This window comes from Oncorhynchus gorbuscha, unplaced genomic scaffold (genome assembly GCF_021184085.1).
Source record: "Oncorhynchus gorbuscha isolate QuinsamMale2020 ecotype Even-year unplaced genomic scaffold, OgorEven_v1.0 Un_scaffold_2310, whole genome shotgun sequence".
Lineage (NCBI taxonomy): Eukaryota > Metazoa > Chordata > Actinopteri > Salmoniformes > Salmonidae > Oncorhynchus > Oncorhynchus gorbuscha.
The window spans coordinates 30,156-47,500 of NW_025746859.1; the positions used below are offsets into that span (position 1 = coordinate 30,156).

Below are 17,345 nucleotides of genomic sequence, written 5' to 3' on the forward strand. Positions count from 1 at the left end.
TCTAAATATGATGTTTTCTGTTGTTAACTCTTTGCCTTTGGAAGTTGGTGGGAGAGGGGAGAGAGAGAGGGAGAAGAAGGGAACAAACTGCAATGTTTTGGAGTGGGCTTTGGAGTGTCAGTCAATGTATGCTAAAATTTTATGTTGCACTCCCTTGAGTAAGCTGGATCATTGTGCAATAAAACATAGGGACTCTTGGTCTTTGCAGTCGGCACATCTGGAATGCATGTGTGCTGAATCTCTTGAGTTACTGATACAGGAGTTAGATCGGTAATGATCACTTGATGCAGTTGACTGCACCACATACCACCGTCTAGTGGGCATGTAAGAGACTACACTCCTTGCAAGTGGTCCAGAATGTAGGAGCATACAAGTAACGGGAATCCACTCCCAACTACTGTAATATTGTAAAATTTTATTTTATGGCATTAATATAATGTGAGTTGACAAGCTATCAAAAACAAAAGTATATTACACAAAATGAAGAATGTTTGCGCCACAACATTGAGATGACAGAAAGGGAAAGGTGAGCGTCATCATGGGTTACAGGTTCTGACAGCACTGGTTGTTCCCTTTCTGGTCCGTGGTGGGCGGAACACTTATGTCCACCACATTGTTTCCAGGGGACTCGTCATGGGCGGACCGCTCAGCGATCTGCTTCTGCGATACGATGCGATAGATTTCTGTGGAGAGTAGACTAGACTGTTGTACTGCATCTCAATACTTAAATAGAGGATTTTCTAGTTTACTTCATCTTCACTATGTCAAAGCAATTGGCTTTCCAGACAGTCCTTTTGCTGTTATACTGTACCTTAAGGATATTCTTGAAAGCTTCCTCTACATTTGTTGAATCTAAGGCTGAAATTTCATAAAGGATAGTGTTCTTTCTGCATGTTTAGAAAGGGAAAGTGAGTCACACAATCATTATTAAACGGTTCCTGGGAGGAAGAAACACCTCTTTACATTTTTAGTGATTTAGCTGGACGCTGTTTTCCAGAACCAATTAGGGTTAGTGTCTTGATCAAGGGCACAGACAGGTTTTTCTTAGTCACCTAGGGGATTCCGGAACCAGCAACCTTTCAGTTACTGGCCCAGTTAACTGCTAGGCTACCTGCTGCCACATTTCACATTAAAGCTGCCTCAATACCATTTGCATTACACATTTAGGCTGCTAAATATAGCAATACTGTCCCAATACAATACCCTCCTCCCATTCCCTTGTGATGATCACTGATATAAAAGTTCCAGATAGGTGAAAGCAACTATATGCAGTTGCTCTCATTTTTTACTGTCCTCCTTTCCGTCTCTTCAAAATCAGTGTTCCCTTAGGACCACTTAATTAAGACAAGAAGGCTGTTCCAAGATTATGTACCCCTTAACCTGGTCCTTTATTAGTTTGTGCTGTTTGCAGCACAAATAAATCTGGGACCAGGCCATGTTCCCATGCCAAAAGACCAGAGTACCTGCAAAAGCCCGGGCCTCATCCATGGGCACGGCCCTGAGGTGGCGCAGGTCGCTCTTGTTGCCCACCAGCATGATGACGATGTTGTTGTCTGCATGATCCTCAGTTCCTTCAACCAGCGCTCCACGTTTTCATAGGTCAGGTGCTTGGCGATGTCATATACCAGGAGAGCACCCACTGCCCCTCTGTAATAGCTGTAGGAAAGACTGCTTATCAATCTCAATGCACCAACAGACAATGTATGGGGCTCCAGTGAGGCTCCAAGTCAGACACTCTGATTTGGTGATGAGGCTCGTGATCGGCTAGTGCTCGCCAAACCTGATCCTGGAGAGATATATTTATTGTCATGATTCTTGCCCTGGCGGCATTATGGAGTGATTTCCGATAGATTGGTCAGCTGCAAAGTCAAAATTGGCTATATTGGGCCTCCCGGGTAAGCGCAGTGGTTAGGCGCTGTACTGCAGCGCCAGCTGTGCCATCAGAGTCCTGGGTTCGCGCCCAGGCTCTGTCGTAACCGGCCGCGACCGGGAGGTCCGTGGGGGCGACGCACAATTGGCCTAGCGTCGTCCGGGTTAGGGAGGGCTTGTCTCATCAGCGCACCAGCGACTTCTGTGGCGGGCGGGCGCAGTGCTTGGCCGCTAACCAAGGTTGCCAAGTGCACGGTGTACCCTCCGACACATTGGTGCGGCTGGCTTCCGGGTTGGATGCGCGCTGTGTTAAGAAGCAGTACTGGTTAGGTTGTGTATCGGAGGACGCATGACTTTCAACCTTCGTCTTACGGGAGTTGTAGCAATGAGACAAGATAGTAGCTACTACAACAATTGGATACCACGAATTTGGGGAGAAAAAGGGGTTAAGGTTAGGCATTAGGGTTAGCAGTGAGGTTAGGGTTAGATTAGGCATTAGGTTTAGCAGTGAGGTTAGGGTTAGGCATTGGGGTTAAAGCTTAGGCATTAGGGTTAGCAGTGCGGTTAAAGATTAGGCATTAAGGGTTAGCAGTGTGGTTAGGTTAGGCATTAGGGTTAGCAGTGAGGTTAAGGCTAGGCATTAGGTTTAGCAGTGAGGTTAAGGTTAGGCATTAGGGTTAGCTGTTAGGCATTAGGGTTAGCACTGAGGTTAGGGTTATCAGTGTGGTTAGGCATTAGGGTTAGCAGTGTGGTTAGGCATTAGGTTTAGCAGTGTGGTTAGGCATTAGATTTAGCAGTGAGGTTAGGTTAGGCATTGGGGTTAGCAGTGTGGTTAGGGTTAGGCATTAGGGTTAGCAGTGAGGCCAAGGTTAGGCATTAGGGTTAGCAGTGAGGTTAGGCATTAGGGTTAGTAGTGTGGTTAGGTTATGCATTAAGATTAGCAGTGATGTTAAAGGTTTAGCAGTGAGGTTAAGGTTAGGGTTAGGCATTAGGTTTAGCAGTGAGGTTAGGGTTAGGCATTAGGGTTAGCAGTGTGGTTAAGGGTTAGGCATTAGGGTTAGCAGTGTGGTTAAGGGTTAGGCATTAGGATTAGCAGTGAGGTTAAGGGTTAGGCATTAGGTTTAGCAGTGTGGTTAAGGGTTAGGCATTAGGGTTAGCAGTGAAGTTAAGGGTTAGGCATTAGGGTTAGCAGTGTGGTTAAGGGTTAGGCATTAGGTTTAGCAGTGTGGTTAAGGGTTAGGCATTAGGGTTAGCAGTGTGGTTAATGGTTAGGCATTAGGTTTAGCAGTGAGGTTAAGGGTTAGGCATTAGGTTTAGCAGTGAGGTTAGGGTTAGGCATTAGGGTTAGCAGTGTGGTTAAGGGTTAGGCATTAGGGTTAGCAGTGTGGTTAAGGGTTAGGCATTAGGTTTAGCAGTGAGGTTAAGGGTTAGGCATTAGGGTTAGCAGTGTGGTTAAGGGTTAGGCATTAGGTTTAGCAGTGAGGTTAGGGTTAGGCATTAGGGTTAGCAGTGAGGTTAAGGGTTAGGCATTAGGGTTAGCAGTGTGGTTAAGGGTTAGGCATTAGGGTTAGCAGTGTGGTTAAGGGTTAGCAGTGAGGTTAGGGTTAGGCATTAGGTTTAGCAGTGAGGTTAGGGTTAGGCATTAGGGTTAGCAGTGAGGTTAGGGTTAGGCATTAGGGTTAGCAGTGAGGTTAGGGTTAGGCATTAGGGTTAGCAGTGTGGTTAAGGGTTAGGCATTAGGGTTAGCAGTGTGGTTAAGGGTTAGGCATTAGGGTTAGCAGTGAGGTTAGGGTTAGGCATTAGGTTTAGCAGTGTGGTTAAGGGTTAGGCATTAGGTTTAGCAGTGTGGTTAAGGGTTAGGCATTAGGTTTAGCAGTGTGGTTAAGGGTTAGGCATTAGGTTTAGCAGTGTGGTTAAGGGTTAGGCATTAGGTTTAGCAGTGTGGTTAAGGGTTAGGCATTAGGTTTAGCAGTGTGGTTAAGGGTTAGGCATTAGGTTTAGCAGTGAGGTTAGGGTTAGGCATTAGGTTTAGCAGTGAGGTTAAGGGTTAGGCATTAGGTTTAGCAGTGAGGTTAGGGTTAGGCATTAGGTTTAACAGTGAGGTTAGGGTTAAGTTTCAAATCAGATTGTATGACTTAGTGGCTGTACCAGCTAGTGACCACTCTGCAGAGCTACTTCCAGAACAAGATTCATGGAAAAGCTAACCTGCTATAGGATGTGTAGGTTTACATTCCACACTTCAACCCAGCACTAAAACACCTGATTTTAGTCAACAAGGAAATGAGCAGTTCATTAATTAGTTGAGTCACCAATGTACCTCTCTGGGACTAAGATCTGAGGCCACTAGATTATTGTTTTCTGTTATCCTTGTTGACAATCATTTACTTTTCAATAGGCAGCCATGAGGAATCCCACCCGACTTACGCGGAGGTGATGGCTCTGTAACGTTCCTGTCCAGCCGTGTCCCATATCTGGGCCTTTATCGTCTTCCCATCCACCTGGATGCTGCGGGTGGCAAACTCCACCCCGATGGTGCTCTTACTCTCAAGGTTGAACTCATTCCGTGTGAACCGAGAGAGCAAGTTACTCTTCCCGACACCAGAGTCCCCAATTAGCACAACTTGATAATGAGACAGAAAGAGATGGAGAGAATGAGAAAGACAGAAATTCTTACAGCCGAACTGTCAGGCAGGCTAGCCTAGTCAACAAGTATGTCATAGATGTACTAGGATCCAGGATCCTGGGTTAGACCTTGGCTCAATGCATGCATTCCTCATCATTATGTGACTTGGCCCTCCCACCTACAACTGTTACATAATGCGGGTTGTCATTTCCAATCATATCCATTGACAATATTTGTTATTTATTTGACCTTTATTTAACTAGGCAAGTCAGTTAAGAACAAATTCTTATTTCCAATGACGGCCTAGGAACAGTGGGTTGACCGCCTTGTTCAGGGCAGGATGACAGATTTTTACCTTGTCAGCTCGGGATTGATCTTGCAACACTTCGGTTGTCCAACGCTCTAACCACTAGGCTACCTGCCGCCACTTGAATAAGTGGATGGCTGGAATCGACCTATTTGAAGTGGTATATGTCTTTATATACTTCTGTAAATATTTCTCAGAGCTTATGGGTCTTTTGTTTAATTGTTTACCCCTTAACCAAGGAGACAAAGTAGTTGGTGTCTAATTGATGCTCATTTTGAGTGAAATTCTAGCATGTACAAAGTTGGGCCCCTTAAGAGCACTGCTGAGAAACACTGAACTCAATGATACAATTTTACTATTAATAATATTATTATTATTACTTTTACTACAATAACAGGCTGACAAACGGCCTATTCTACTGTATTTAGCCGACAGTAAAACATTGAGGTGACAGGAGTAGGCCTGGCAGTCACAACAGGGCTGTCGAGGTGGAGCCCTTTTGTATTCTCACAGTACAGTAAGTACAGCTGAACCTTGTCCCTGTGGCATCACTGCTGCTGCAGGAAGCTGATAACATGCTCCGTCAAACCTAAATCGACAGTTTGGCTTTCCTGTTTCAACAGGGTTTCTAAATGATGGTGAGGGAGGAAGAGGAGAACCCTTTATCGGCTGATGTCTACTCCACAGAAGATACTCTGTATCACTTCATAAATAGACCTCTATACAGGGTGTCGCTGGCGAGCTCAATGGAAATCAAAGGATGACATTCTAGAATAGATCAAGGGGATTTCTTGAGATTGAACATAGTAGTCACAGTGTTATATGGTCCTTGGACACGGGTCTACATTGCCAAGTTTTACATTTCCTTTCACTAGTTCTATCAAAAATCTACATGAATTCAACATTTGTATAATCAATAGTCCCACATTAAATAAAATATGAAATAATATATCTATGGGATATGGGAGGCTACAATTCACAATAAAAAAATGAAACTTAATATAGCTCTTTTAACCATAAATTGGAAAACAGCATTCTTGTCAGTAACCTATTGATAAACAGTTCCTCTTTTATGGTTTCATCAGTGTTGATAAAGTCAAAGAAGCAACCGCAGATAGGGTGTTGCACCTTACCTAAAAACATAGCTGTGGGCGTTGTTACAGTGTTACAATGACAACATTTATGTAGCCATAGTAGCAAACGTTTTCCACCAAAGAGACGCATACAATGTTTATTTCTAAAACATTTATCCAGACTATTGTTATTATTCGTTCACACTGATGTCTGATTTGTCATAGGACAGAACGCAACAATGATAGAATTATTGAAGGTCCTATGAACGGGCGGAAGATACAGTCATCAAAATTTACCTTTGAACAAGAAATCGTATTCATCGTCTCTGTTCCCCATTCTAGACGATGCCTCTCCAGCCCTTGTTCCCGAAAGAATGTGCAAAAGTGTATGCCTCTGAATTATCGGTATGTACGGGATAATTGTCTTTATAAATGTGTGAAACAATGCGCCAATGTTGTCTGTCAAACAAGGCTGACCGCAGGAAGAGATCTCAGAACTCTGCACTGGGGAGGAGCCCTGTTTCCATACCTTCCACACGGTGGCGCTGCTGGCTGTCATACTAATAGGAAACAAACAGCACAACCTATCCCTGCTGAGGGCCATTGAGAAAGAGTGTTAGATGCTCAGTTTGTTTATCACACAACTCTTCATCCTTGTAGTTCATGTCCTAAATTAGCAGTGGGCCCTTGTGCATATGGTTGATCAATATTTACATCACTCTAAAACAAATCAATATTAATTGCATACTAATAATATTCAGATATAGTCTCTCCTCATCAAGTTGATATTGGCAATCAAAGAGAAAGTCAGGTTGAGAGTTGAGGTCTTGAACAGGCGACTATTATGTCATTCAGTCGACCTTTTTACATTTACATTTTAATCATTTAGCAGACGCTCTTATCCAGGCGACTTACAGTAGTAAGTGGATACATTTTCATTCTTCTTGATTATGGTGATATTATTTATCAAAGTGCAGCTGCTACTACTCTTACACCTTTGGACTCAGTTTACCATAGTGTCCTTGGTTTTGTAACAGGGGATAGTTTTGATACTCATCACTGCATCCTGTATCAAAAGGTAGGCTGGACTTCGCTAATGACCTGTAGATCTCTACATTACTCCTTTTTGTTTACAACGAGCTACTTCATAAACTCCCATCTTATCTAACTTTGGTGTTGAAGTATAGACACCTCAGTTGTCTAACCCGTTCACAGGATTGGTTAACTCTTGAGGTTCCTACGGTCTCCGCCCGGCGAGTTAAATCTGACAGGATTGGTTAACTCTTGAGGTTCTAGGGTCTCCGCCGGCGAGGTAAATCTGCTTTTAGGTTTAATGCACCGTATTGCAGGAACAACATTCTAAATACATTTAATCTTGATGTCCTAGTGCCGTTCGGGCAATTTAAAGTATTGATTGGGGACTTATTTGTGAAAGACTGTAATGGTTTTTCTGGGTGATTTGTCATATTTTATTTGTGCTTCCTATGACTGTTTTTGTATTTTAATATATACACTACTGTTCAAAAGTTTGGGGTCACTTAGAAATGTCCTTGTTTTGAAAAGAAAAGCAATTTTGTGTTCATTAAAATAACATCAAATTGATCAGAAATACAGTGTAGACATTGTTAATGTTGTAAATGACTATTGTAGCTGGAAACGGCTGATTTTTTATGGAATATCTACATAGGCATACAGAGGCCCATTATCAGCAACCATCACTACTGTGTTCCAATGGCAAGTTGTGTTAGCTAATCCAAGTTTATCATTTTTAAAAGGCCAATTGATCATTAGAAAGCCTTTTTGTAATTATGTTAGCACACCTGGAAACTGTTGTTCTGATTAAAGAAGCAATACAACTGGGCTTCTTTAGACTAGTTGAGTATCTGGAGGATCAGCTTTTGTGGGTTCGATTACAGGATCAAAATGGCCACAAACAAAGACCTTTCTTCTGAAACTCGTTCTGACAAATGAAGGCTATTCCATGCGGAAATTGCCAACAAACGTAAGATCTCGTACAACGCTGTGTACTACTCCCTTCACAGAACACCGCAAACTGGCTCTAAACCAGAATAGAAAAGAGGAGTACATTAGTGTCCAGTTTCAGAAACAGATGCCTCACAAGTCTTCAACTGGCAGTTTCATTAAATAGTACCCTCAAAACAGTAGTCTCAACGTCAACAGTGAAGGGATTCTGGGATTCTGGCCTTCTTGGCAGAGTTCCTCTGTCCAGTGTCTGTTCTTTTGCAAATCTGAATCTTTTAAATCAGCCAGTCCAAGATATGGCTTTTTTGCAACTCTGCCTAGAAGGCCAGCATCCCAGAGTCGTGTCTTCACTGTTGACGTTGAGACTTGTGTTTTGCAGGTGCTATTTAATGAAGCTGCCAGTTGAGGACTTGTGAGCTTCATTAAATAGTACCCTCAAAACACCAGTCTCAACTCAACAGTGAAGAGTTGGAAAGAAAAAGCCATGTGATATATTCAATGCCCATAATATGAACATGTATTTACAAGTTTTTAGCATAGACAACAATGCCAAAGAGATCTAGATTTTTGAATCAAACTTATTTCTAGAAATGGCAGACTGGTCTCATAGTATGACATAACATAGTAAATGTAATTCCGGGACACTGAAATTATTATGATAAGTTACGTTTGGTATGGTTACATAAAATAGTTACTTCAGTTAAGGCAAAAACTAAAGGAGGGTATAACGCGAACTAGTGGTGCGCAGGTTAGCTGTTTCTTCACCGCACCCGCCCGCAATTGTTAATAACTCATAACTCATACGCCATGCACAACCGGCAGACTATATGTGATAAAGTGAAAATCTGAGGCCCGCAACCAACCCTAACCCGCGAATATATAAAATGCGCTTTAGGCTACAGTCAAATATGACAGAACGATTTTTGACAGAGATATGTTTCTTCTCATAATTTCCGACATTTTGGTAGGCTATTTGTTTGTCAACTTTCTATTTTGTCATCATACGTTGCCCTAGAAGACTAAATAAACCTATGCCCAACAGAATAATGTAATAGATCGATAGAATGAATCTTCAGTCTAGTTGACATTGATTACATTTTCTGTCATCTTTCGAGGAGCAAAGACGTTTAGGGACCGGGGAGAAAATACAATAACGCACAAACAAAGGGAAAGATTTTCGGTGCAAATTATGTCCAAATTACATCAGTTTGACCGGTTGTAAGGAAAAGAAAGTTATGAAAACAATGCAATGTGTTTCTGATAGGATTTCAGTTAGGCATCGATGCATATTTTATGTGGTTGAAAAAGCCTACTATCAGCTTTTATGATGAAGACAATACCTTTACATATTGTATCTAACTGAGCATTGCATTCTCTCAAGATGCAGAAAGAAATAAATCATATTTCTCCACTCCTGTTCCCAAGTCCAAATTTTGCCTTCATTTGGTAAATAATTTTACTACAAGAAATGCTTAATTCTGCAGGAGTTATTGTTAAGGCTGTGTGAGAGGTTATAGACCTACAGCCAGTGTCCAGATTTCAGATTCCATTTAACCCATCTAAACAGCAAGCTACAGTTCCCTTGACCTGCCATAGGCCTATTTGATGTCCTGTTTTGTGACTGTCGAATTTGTATATTGCCTCACAAATACCACACATAACACTGCTATTATCCTCTTTTACCACTTCCCCAAATCTTTCCCAAACTTTACTTTTCTGGAACTTGCTCACCTTTATTTTCAACTCTCCTTTCACAGCTTTAACCTTTTAGAATTGAACTTTGACAATGTCCTTTTTGCCTCCGTGGATTTTTTTGCAGATTCCCAAAGCATTATTTGGAGATTGGCTTTGTCGGCTTTTTGGCGTGCGTACAGTTAAGCCCTGAAGTTTAGGCTTATGCACTAATACCAGATAGCCTAAAATAATGAAAGAGAAACCTCAATGTATCCTATATAAATTGCCCAAGAATGATCCATTCATGGATTTTCAACCTGCCTGCCACCATCCCGCCCTTCAGCCACACAATATTTAATTACCTAAACCCATCCTCCCGCTGATATAATCATTAGCAACCCAAAGATTGTGTGTTTGAATCTCATCACAGACAACTTTAGCATTTTGCAACTACTTTGCAACTATTTACTACTTTTAGCTACTTTGTAACTATGTTAGCTAACCCTTCCCCTAACCTTAACCCTTTAACCTAACTCCTAACCCCCAGAGCTAGCTAACATTAGCCACAACAAATTGGAATTCAAACATAAAACATTTTGCAAATTCGTAACATACCACAGCATACCACCCTGCATCCCACGGCTGGCTTGCTAAACTGGATTGGTCTTGGTCAGTCCAGATGGGAGACCAGATGCTGCTGGAAGTAGTGTTGGAGGGCCAGTAGGAGGAACCCTTTCCTTTGGTCTAAAAAAAATATCCCAATGCCCCAGGGCAGTTTTTTTTATTTTACTAGGCAAGTCAGTTAAGAACAAATTCTTACTTTCAATGACAGCCTAGGAACAGTGGGTTAACTGCCTGTTCAGGGGCAGAATGAGCAGAACAACAGCTAGGGGATTTGAACTTGCAACCGTCCAGTTACTAGTCCAACGCTCTAACCACTAGGCTACCCTGCCGCCCCCAGGGCAGTGATTGGGGACATTGCCCTGTGTAGGGTGCAGTCTTTCGGATGAGACCTTAAACAGGTGTCCTGGCTCTCTGTGGTCACTAAAGATCCCATGGCACTTATCTTAAGAGTAGTGGTGTTAATTAACCCTGGTGTCCTGGCTAAATTCCCAATCTGGCCTTCATACCATCATTGCCACCTAATCATCCCCAGTTTACAATGGTCTCATTCATCCCCTTCTCTCCCCTGTAACTATTCCCCATTATGTTGCTGTAAATGTGTTCTCAGTTAACTTACCTGGTTAAATAAATAAAAAAAACATTAAATATTTGGCAAATTCATAACATATTGTACAAATTGCAATTTGTAACGTATCATACGAAATGGATGATGGACATCCACAGATTAATACAAAACGTAACATATCATACAGAAATACGAAATGCTCAGAGACCAGGTTGCAGACCTTCCTTACTGATGATGCTAGGGAAGGCCACTTGACAGCAGGACACACACTCACCTCCTCAAGTTAGTCTCCACCCATTGGATCCGTCAGGAGGTCAGCTGCAGCGGAGTCGCACGTGCTCCATCAGAGACACTTTTAAGGAGATGGGAAACTCCACTGGAATCGTATTAACGCCCATTGTGTAAATTGCCCCAGCTCCTTCAAGGAGTGAATGGGAGTCAATTGGGCGCTAGCTCAAAAACCCAACATTAGCATTAATTTCGTCAACAAGAAATACAACATTACAAATATTTTCCGTGATGTGATATAATTAACTTGATATCTGTAATATTGTATAGCTTTTGAATCGTGACATTACGTACTTTTGAGGAAAATAGGCACGTTTCCTGATTCATACCCTGACTTTAAAAAGCGATTGCGTGACGATTAGTTTTAGCAACCGCGTGACGCAGCATAACAACCTGAGCACGATTGGTCGACAGTCTGCGGGGTGGGGCGTTAGACGTTCCTCCATTCATTGCCCAATGCATTCAAGATCAAGATGGCAGCCTCCGTGTGTCGGTGCTATGAGGTGAGATTTGTTTTAGTATAACCCCCCCTTGCTTGCACTGGTAATCGATGGATATTGACTGATTTGTTTTACAGCTCAGTATTTAACATTCGACGATATTTCTTGAATAACGTGACATTTTATTATGTCGTTATGACAGTTATGAAATGGGCCATAGCCCCCCCCCTCCTCGGTGTTCATGAACATTCTAGCTAGCTGAACATATCAGGCATTCTTCATAGCCTATTATTTCTATATTTTACACCATAACGCTAGAATAGGTAGATATGTATTCTTATAGCTTCAATATGAATGTTTGGTTATAGCCCATGTAATTCTCTTCAGCTGGTCGGAAGACGTCTTCTACTCCTGCCATCCCGTGCTGTCGTCTCCTCATTCAGTAGAGGAGATGCCTACAGGATATGTTGGTCTCCGGCTGTCCCTGTGCAGGTAGCTCTATGCATTATCCAACGCATTATCCTTGTTGACTTTCTAATAGCGATAGATCGGGTGGTAGCTAACTAGCCAATACACCAACTGTTAATATTCTGTCATTCACTTATATTTTAAGTGCCCTCTTCCTCTCAGGTGCGGTATGCGTCAGAACGACCTAGTCGTAAAGGCTTCTTCGGGGAGTTTGTGGAGAACCTGAGGCAGGAGTTTGGGAAGGACAAGGAGATGAAGGAGAATATCAAGAAGTTTAGAGAGGAGGCCAAAAGGCTGGAGGAGTCGGATGCCCTGCAACAGGCTCGGAGGAAATTTGTAAGCTCTAATTTGGTTTGAGTGTAATGTCCCTTTAGGCCCATGGTCACTCACCTTGGTTGTGCAGACTTGTTTCAGCCCAGTACTAACCTTCAACTAGTGAAGGTCTTGATGACATGCTTCCCAGAACTAGAGTTGGTGACAAGTTGACTTTCATCTGTGTTCCAAACAAACACTTGTGATGTCATGCACACTTGATGCTTGACTAATGTGACGTCTCATCCATGTCATCCGTTTCTTTCTGCCAGAAAACAATTGAATCAGAGACGGTAAAGACCTCTGAGGTGTTCAAGAAGACCCTGGGGACTCTGTCTGAGACTGTGAAGGAGGTGAGTCATTGTAACACTCTTGAAAATGATGCATGGAACAAAGGTCATTGACATTTATCAGTTGAAGTAAACCCTCAGAATGAATCCTAAATGTTTAATCATTGTTATGTACTGCTTTTAGCGCATCAGTGGTGTAAATATGTTTTTATATTCCTCTTATAAAATGTTAATTTCAGCTGAGGTATTGGACAACTTATGAGTTAAACTTCACGTCTATATCAGTGCTAACCCAAAGATGGCATTCATGTGGAACTGTTATTTATAGTAGCTTGCTGCTAATCTGCCTAAAGTAAAGTCATTATAACTTGTTGTGGTCCATGTCTGTCTGTCCAGGGCTTTGAGGAAGTGACCCGTACAGACCTGGGAAAGAAGATCAAGGAGGGGTGGAGGAGGCAGCCAAGACGGCCAGGCACTCTGCTGAGTCTGTGTCCAAGGGAGGAGAGAAGCTGGGAGCTACCAGCGCCTTCAGGGCCATCTCACAGGTCAGAGACTGGTATTTCAAATAAGTAACACAACTCTCCATTGAAGGAAATTGGTTACGCTTTATTATTTTATTATTTTGTCTGCTATTTACCCAGTTCCTGCTTAAAAATGGGTTTACTTATCATTAATTGTGTTGAATGATTTTAAATAAGCATACGAATGTAGCAGTTGTAACCAGTTGTTTTGGGGCAAATAGCAGGACTTTTTAAGAAACATTGAAGCATCAAATGGAGGCTGAAAATGAGTCAAACTTCATGAATTCTATGGAATAATTTGACTGATATACTGATCTCCTTTTCCCCTTCCCTCTGTGTGTACAGGGATGGAGTCAGTGAAGAGAGATTGATGTGGTAGACGATGGTACCTATAGGGCTCCTTCTCAACTCAGGAAAAGAAGTGAATTCTCCTTCAAGGGAGGGGAGAGTGACAACCGTGTCTTTGAGGCCAATGAGTATGTCCCCTTTTACTTGTTCATAACCATGGCATGGTACATTTTCCCATTCGCCAACAATGCTATGTGTGTCCATTCAGCCATGCTTGAACCTATTAGGAAATGCAACCAATTGATATAAATGGTCTATTTTGATTTACAGAGAGGACATGGGTGTTGTTCTGCACAATGATTCTAAGTGGTACGCACAGTGGAAGGACTTCAAGGACAACAATATGGTTTTCAACAGTAAGAGAATGTTACTGTATTTCATCAGATAACATGGGAGTGATGTAATCATAGGTCACATTCATGGTTGTGTGCACTTCACTGGCCAGTCAACAGGTGGCACTATATTCATTATATGAGCAAAGTGGAGGTAAAATTTTCGGTGTTGTACTTATATCTTGATGTCAAGACTTTCAGAGATGGGATTTTTCCTGATCAAGAAACACTTTCTCTTACATTGTATATTATTTGATATTCTGAGGAGGGTCCCAGAGTCTTAGAAGTCTGTGATATTTGCAGTTCAGCATTTCCTATATTACCTCTTCTCACTCCTCAGGGTTCTTTGAAATGAAAATGAAATATGATGAAAGTGACAACGCCCTTGTCAGAGCATCTCGAGCCGTGACCGACAGAGTCACCGATCTGCTAGGTAAACAACCTCTCTTTTAAATGATGTCCCGGTTTAATCATTCTATCACTCTGAGGGGATTACTGGGTGTGCACAATAGTTTCTATGTTATATTGTCTGGTGTGTCAATAGCCACAAAGTGACTACCCTCTTTTCCTTCAGATGTTCTGATGGATGGTTGGACTACATGGGTTTCCACTATTTTTACATCAAATCCTTGTTATTTGGTTGGCAGGTGGTCTCTTCTCGAAGACTGAGATGTCTCAGGTGCTGACCGAGATCTTAAAGGCAGACCCCAGCTTTGACAAGGACTCCTTTCTCAAACAGTGTGAGAAGGACATCATCCCCAACATCCTAGAGGTAAGGGCACTAACACTTTCAAGCACTTTTTTTATTTTTATTTTTTAAATCAATGTTTTTTTTTTTTGAATCGTTAGTCATGAGCACTTGGAGCTTTTGAAATGCTCACCAGAAGTGTAATCCATATATCACTGGAATTGAATATATGTTAGTTAGCTTTGTTATAAGAGAACTGTACAGCTCTGCAGTAACTCATGTTTAGGAATGCACCTATGTGGCTCTGTTGTGCAGGCTATGATCCGTGGAGAGCTGGAGGTCCTGAAGGACTGGTGTTATGAAGCTGTAAGTAGTTTTATACAGGCTGCACTCTATTCCTCTTTTCTATGTTTACTGATGTCTGTAACGACTAATGTCTGTACAAAAGCGTTTACTTGGTATGCTTTCTTTTCTCAGAAATATAGTTTTTATTAGATTTTCTTATCACTATCGGGGTGAAAAATACTTTCAAATAGCGTTCTTCCTTCCTTTTGACCCTCGTCTCTCTCTGTCCTCAGACATACAGTCAGCTGGCCCACCCTATCCAACAGGCCAGGGCCCTGGGTCTAATGTTCCAGTCCAAGGTCCTAGATATAGACAACATAGATGTAAGTACATGAATGTGTCTGTCAGGCCCAACCAGGCCATGTCATTACTCTGTTTGAGCTACATGTACAAGTCGGTCACCAACATTTTGGTAGCCAGCTGATTGTCATTATTTCAGGTTTAACATAATTTCCTTCCCCACCTCCCTCTCTGCCATTTCTTCATTCCTTCTATTATTCTCTCTCTCAGTTGGCGATGGGGAAGCTCATGGATCAAGGCCCTGTGCTGATCATCACGTTCCAGGCCCAGGTGGTCATGGTGATTCGTAGTCCCAAGGGAGACCTGGTGGAAGGGGATCCAGTGAGTTACCATGGTTACAACCTCTGATATCTATTCTACCCATCTCTCTCTATCATGGGTCATTTTGCTCCTAAACCTGTCCATCTCTCTAGCCTTTGATGGTAATATGCGGTCTGATACTCTCTAATGTGTGGTTAGCCACTGGGAATAGACGGATACCGGACTGCACTCTGATCAAAGACCATTACAGTAAACAGTCATGTCAGCAGTCTCTATACACAATTTACAATAAGAGAAAAATAACACCGTAATTCCTCTCAGGAGAATGAACATTACAGTTAAACCAACTGGTAAGCTAATCACATATTACAACATGGTAAAAACAAACTGGTGAAGAAAGCTACCTCTCTACATACACATTACTTGTATTTACATATAACAATAGGAAACTTATAGCATTTTAATAAGTATTTGTTACCAGTTACATTTGGTCAAAAACGCACAAATATCCCTGGTCTCCACAAAAGTCAACTGAAAACTGAGAAATAACTTTTAATTTGTTTTATATCAATAGGTTGCCATGGAGAATAATCAAATAATAATAATTGTTAGGACACATGAAATGAAACATACAGAGTTTACCAGAATCTCTAATTAAATTTCACAGGATTTTAAATCTAAATCTAACAGGCTTTTATACAGATGGTATTTTTTGTCCTACTTCCCTAGACCTCTTTCTAGCCCTGTTTCTTCTAGCCCTGTTTCTTCTAGCCCATTCCTGCTTCCCATTCATTAACCTTTATATATTTTTTTCCCATTCTTCTAACTATTGCCCTGTCTTCTTTCTGGTGATATCTCTTGTTCTTCCAACCTTTCCTTCTCTCTCCTAACCCCCCTCCCAGGAGAAGGTGTTGAGGATGATGTACGTGTGGGCTCTGTGTCGGGACCAGGAAGAGCTCAACCCCAACGCAGCCTGGAGACTACTGGACATCTCTGCCTCCAGCACTGAGCAGGCTCTCTGAGAGACCAGGGAAGGAGAAGAGACAGAGGGACACTCTTAGGACACACACTCAACCCAGTATACACACACACACACACACACACACACACACACACACACACACACACACACACACACACACACACACACACACACACACACACACACACACACACACACACACACACACACACTTAACCCAGTATACACACACTTAACCCAGTATACACACACTTAACCCAGTATACACACACTTAACCCAGTATACACACACTTAACCCAGTATACACACACACACACTTAACCCAGTACACACACACACACACACACACACACACACACACACACACACACACACACACACACACACACACACACTTAACCCGGTATACATACACACACACACACACACACACACACACTTAACCCGGTATACATACACATATACGTATACATACACACACTTAACCCAGTATACATACACACACATACACACATACACACACACACTTAACCCAGTATATACACACACACACTTAACCCAGTATATACACACACACACACACACACACACACTTAACCCAGTATATACACACACACACACACACACACACACACTTAACCCAGTATATACACACACACACACACACACACACACTTAACCCAGTATATACACACACACACACACACACACTTAACCCAGTATATACACACACACACACATACTTAACCCGGTATACATACACATATACGTATACATACACACACTTAACCCAGTATACACACACACACACACACACACACACACACACACACACACACACACACACACACACACACACACACACACACACACACACACACACACACACACACACACACACACACACTTAACCCAGTATATACATACACACACACACACACACACTTAACCCAGTATATACATACACACACACACACACACACTTAACCCAGTATATACATACACACACACACACACACACTTAACCCAGTATATACATACACACACACAC

General features: G+C 42.1%; 2 pseudogenes; one reads left to right on the forward strand and one right to left on the reverse strand.

Moving 5' to 3' along the window:
* Positions 1-543: 543 nt before the first annotated feature.
* Positions 544-6,265, reverse strand: LOC124025623 (annotated as a pseudogene).
* A 4,963-nt stretch (positions 6,266-11,228) lies between these two features.
* Positions 11,229-16,441, forward strand: LOC124025625 (annotated as a pseudogene).
* Positions 16,442-17,345: the final 904 nt, after the last annotated feature.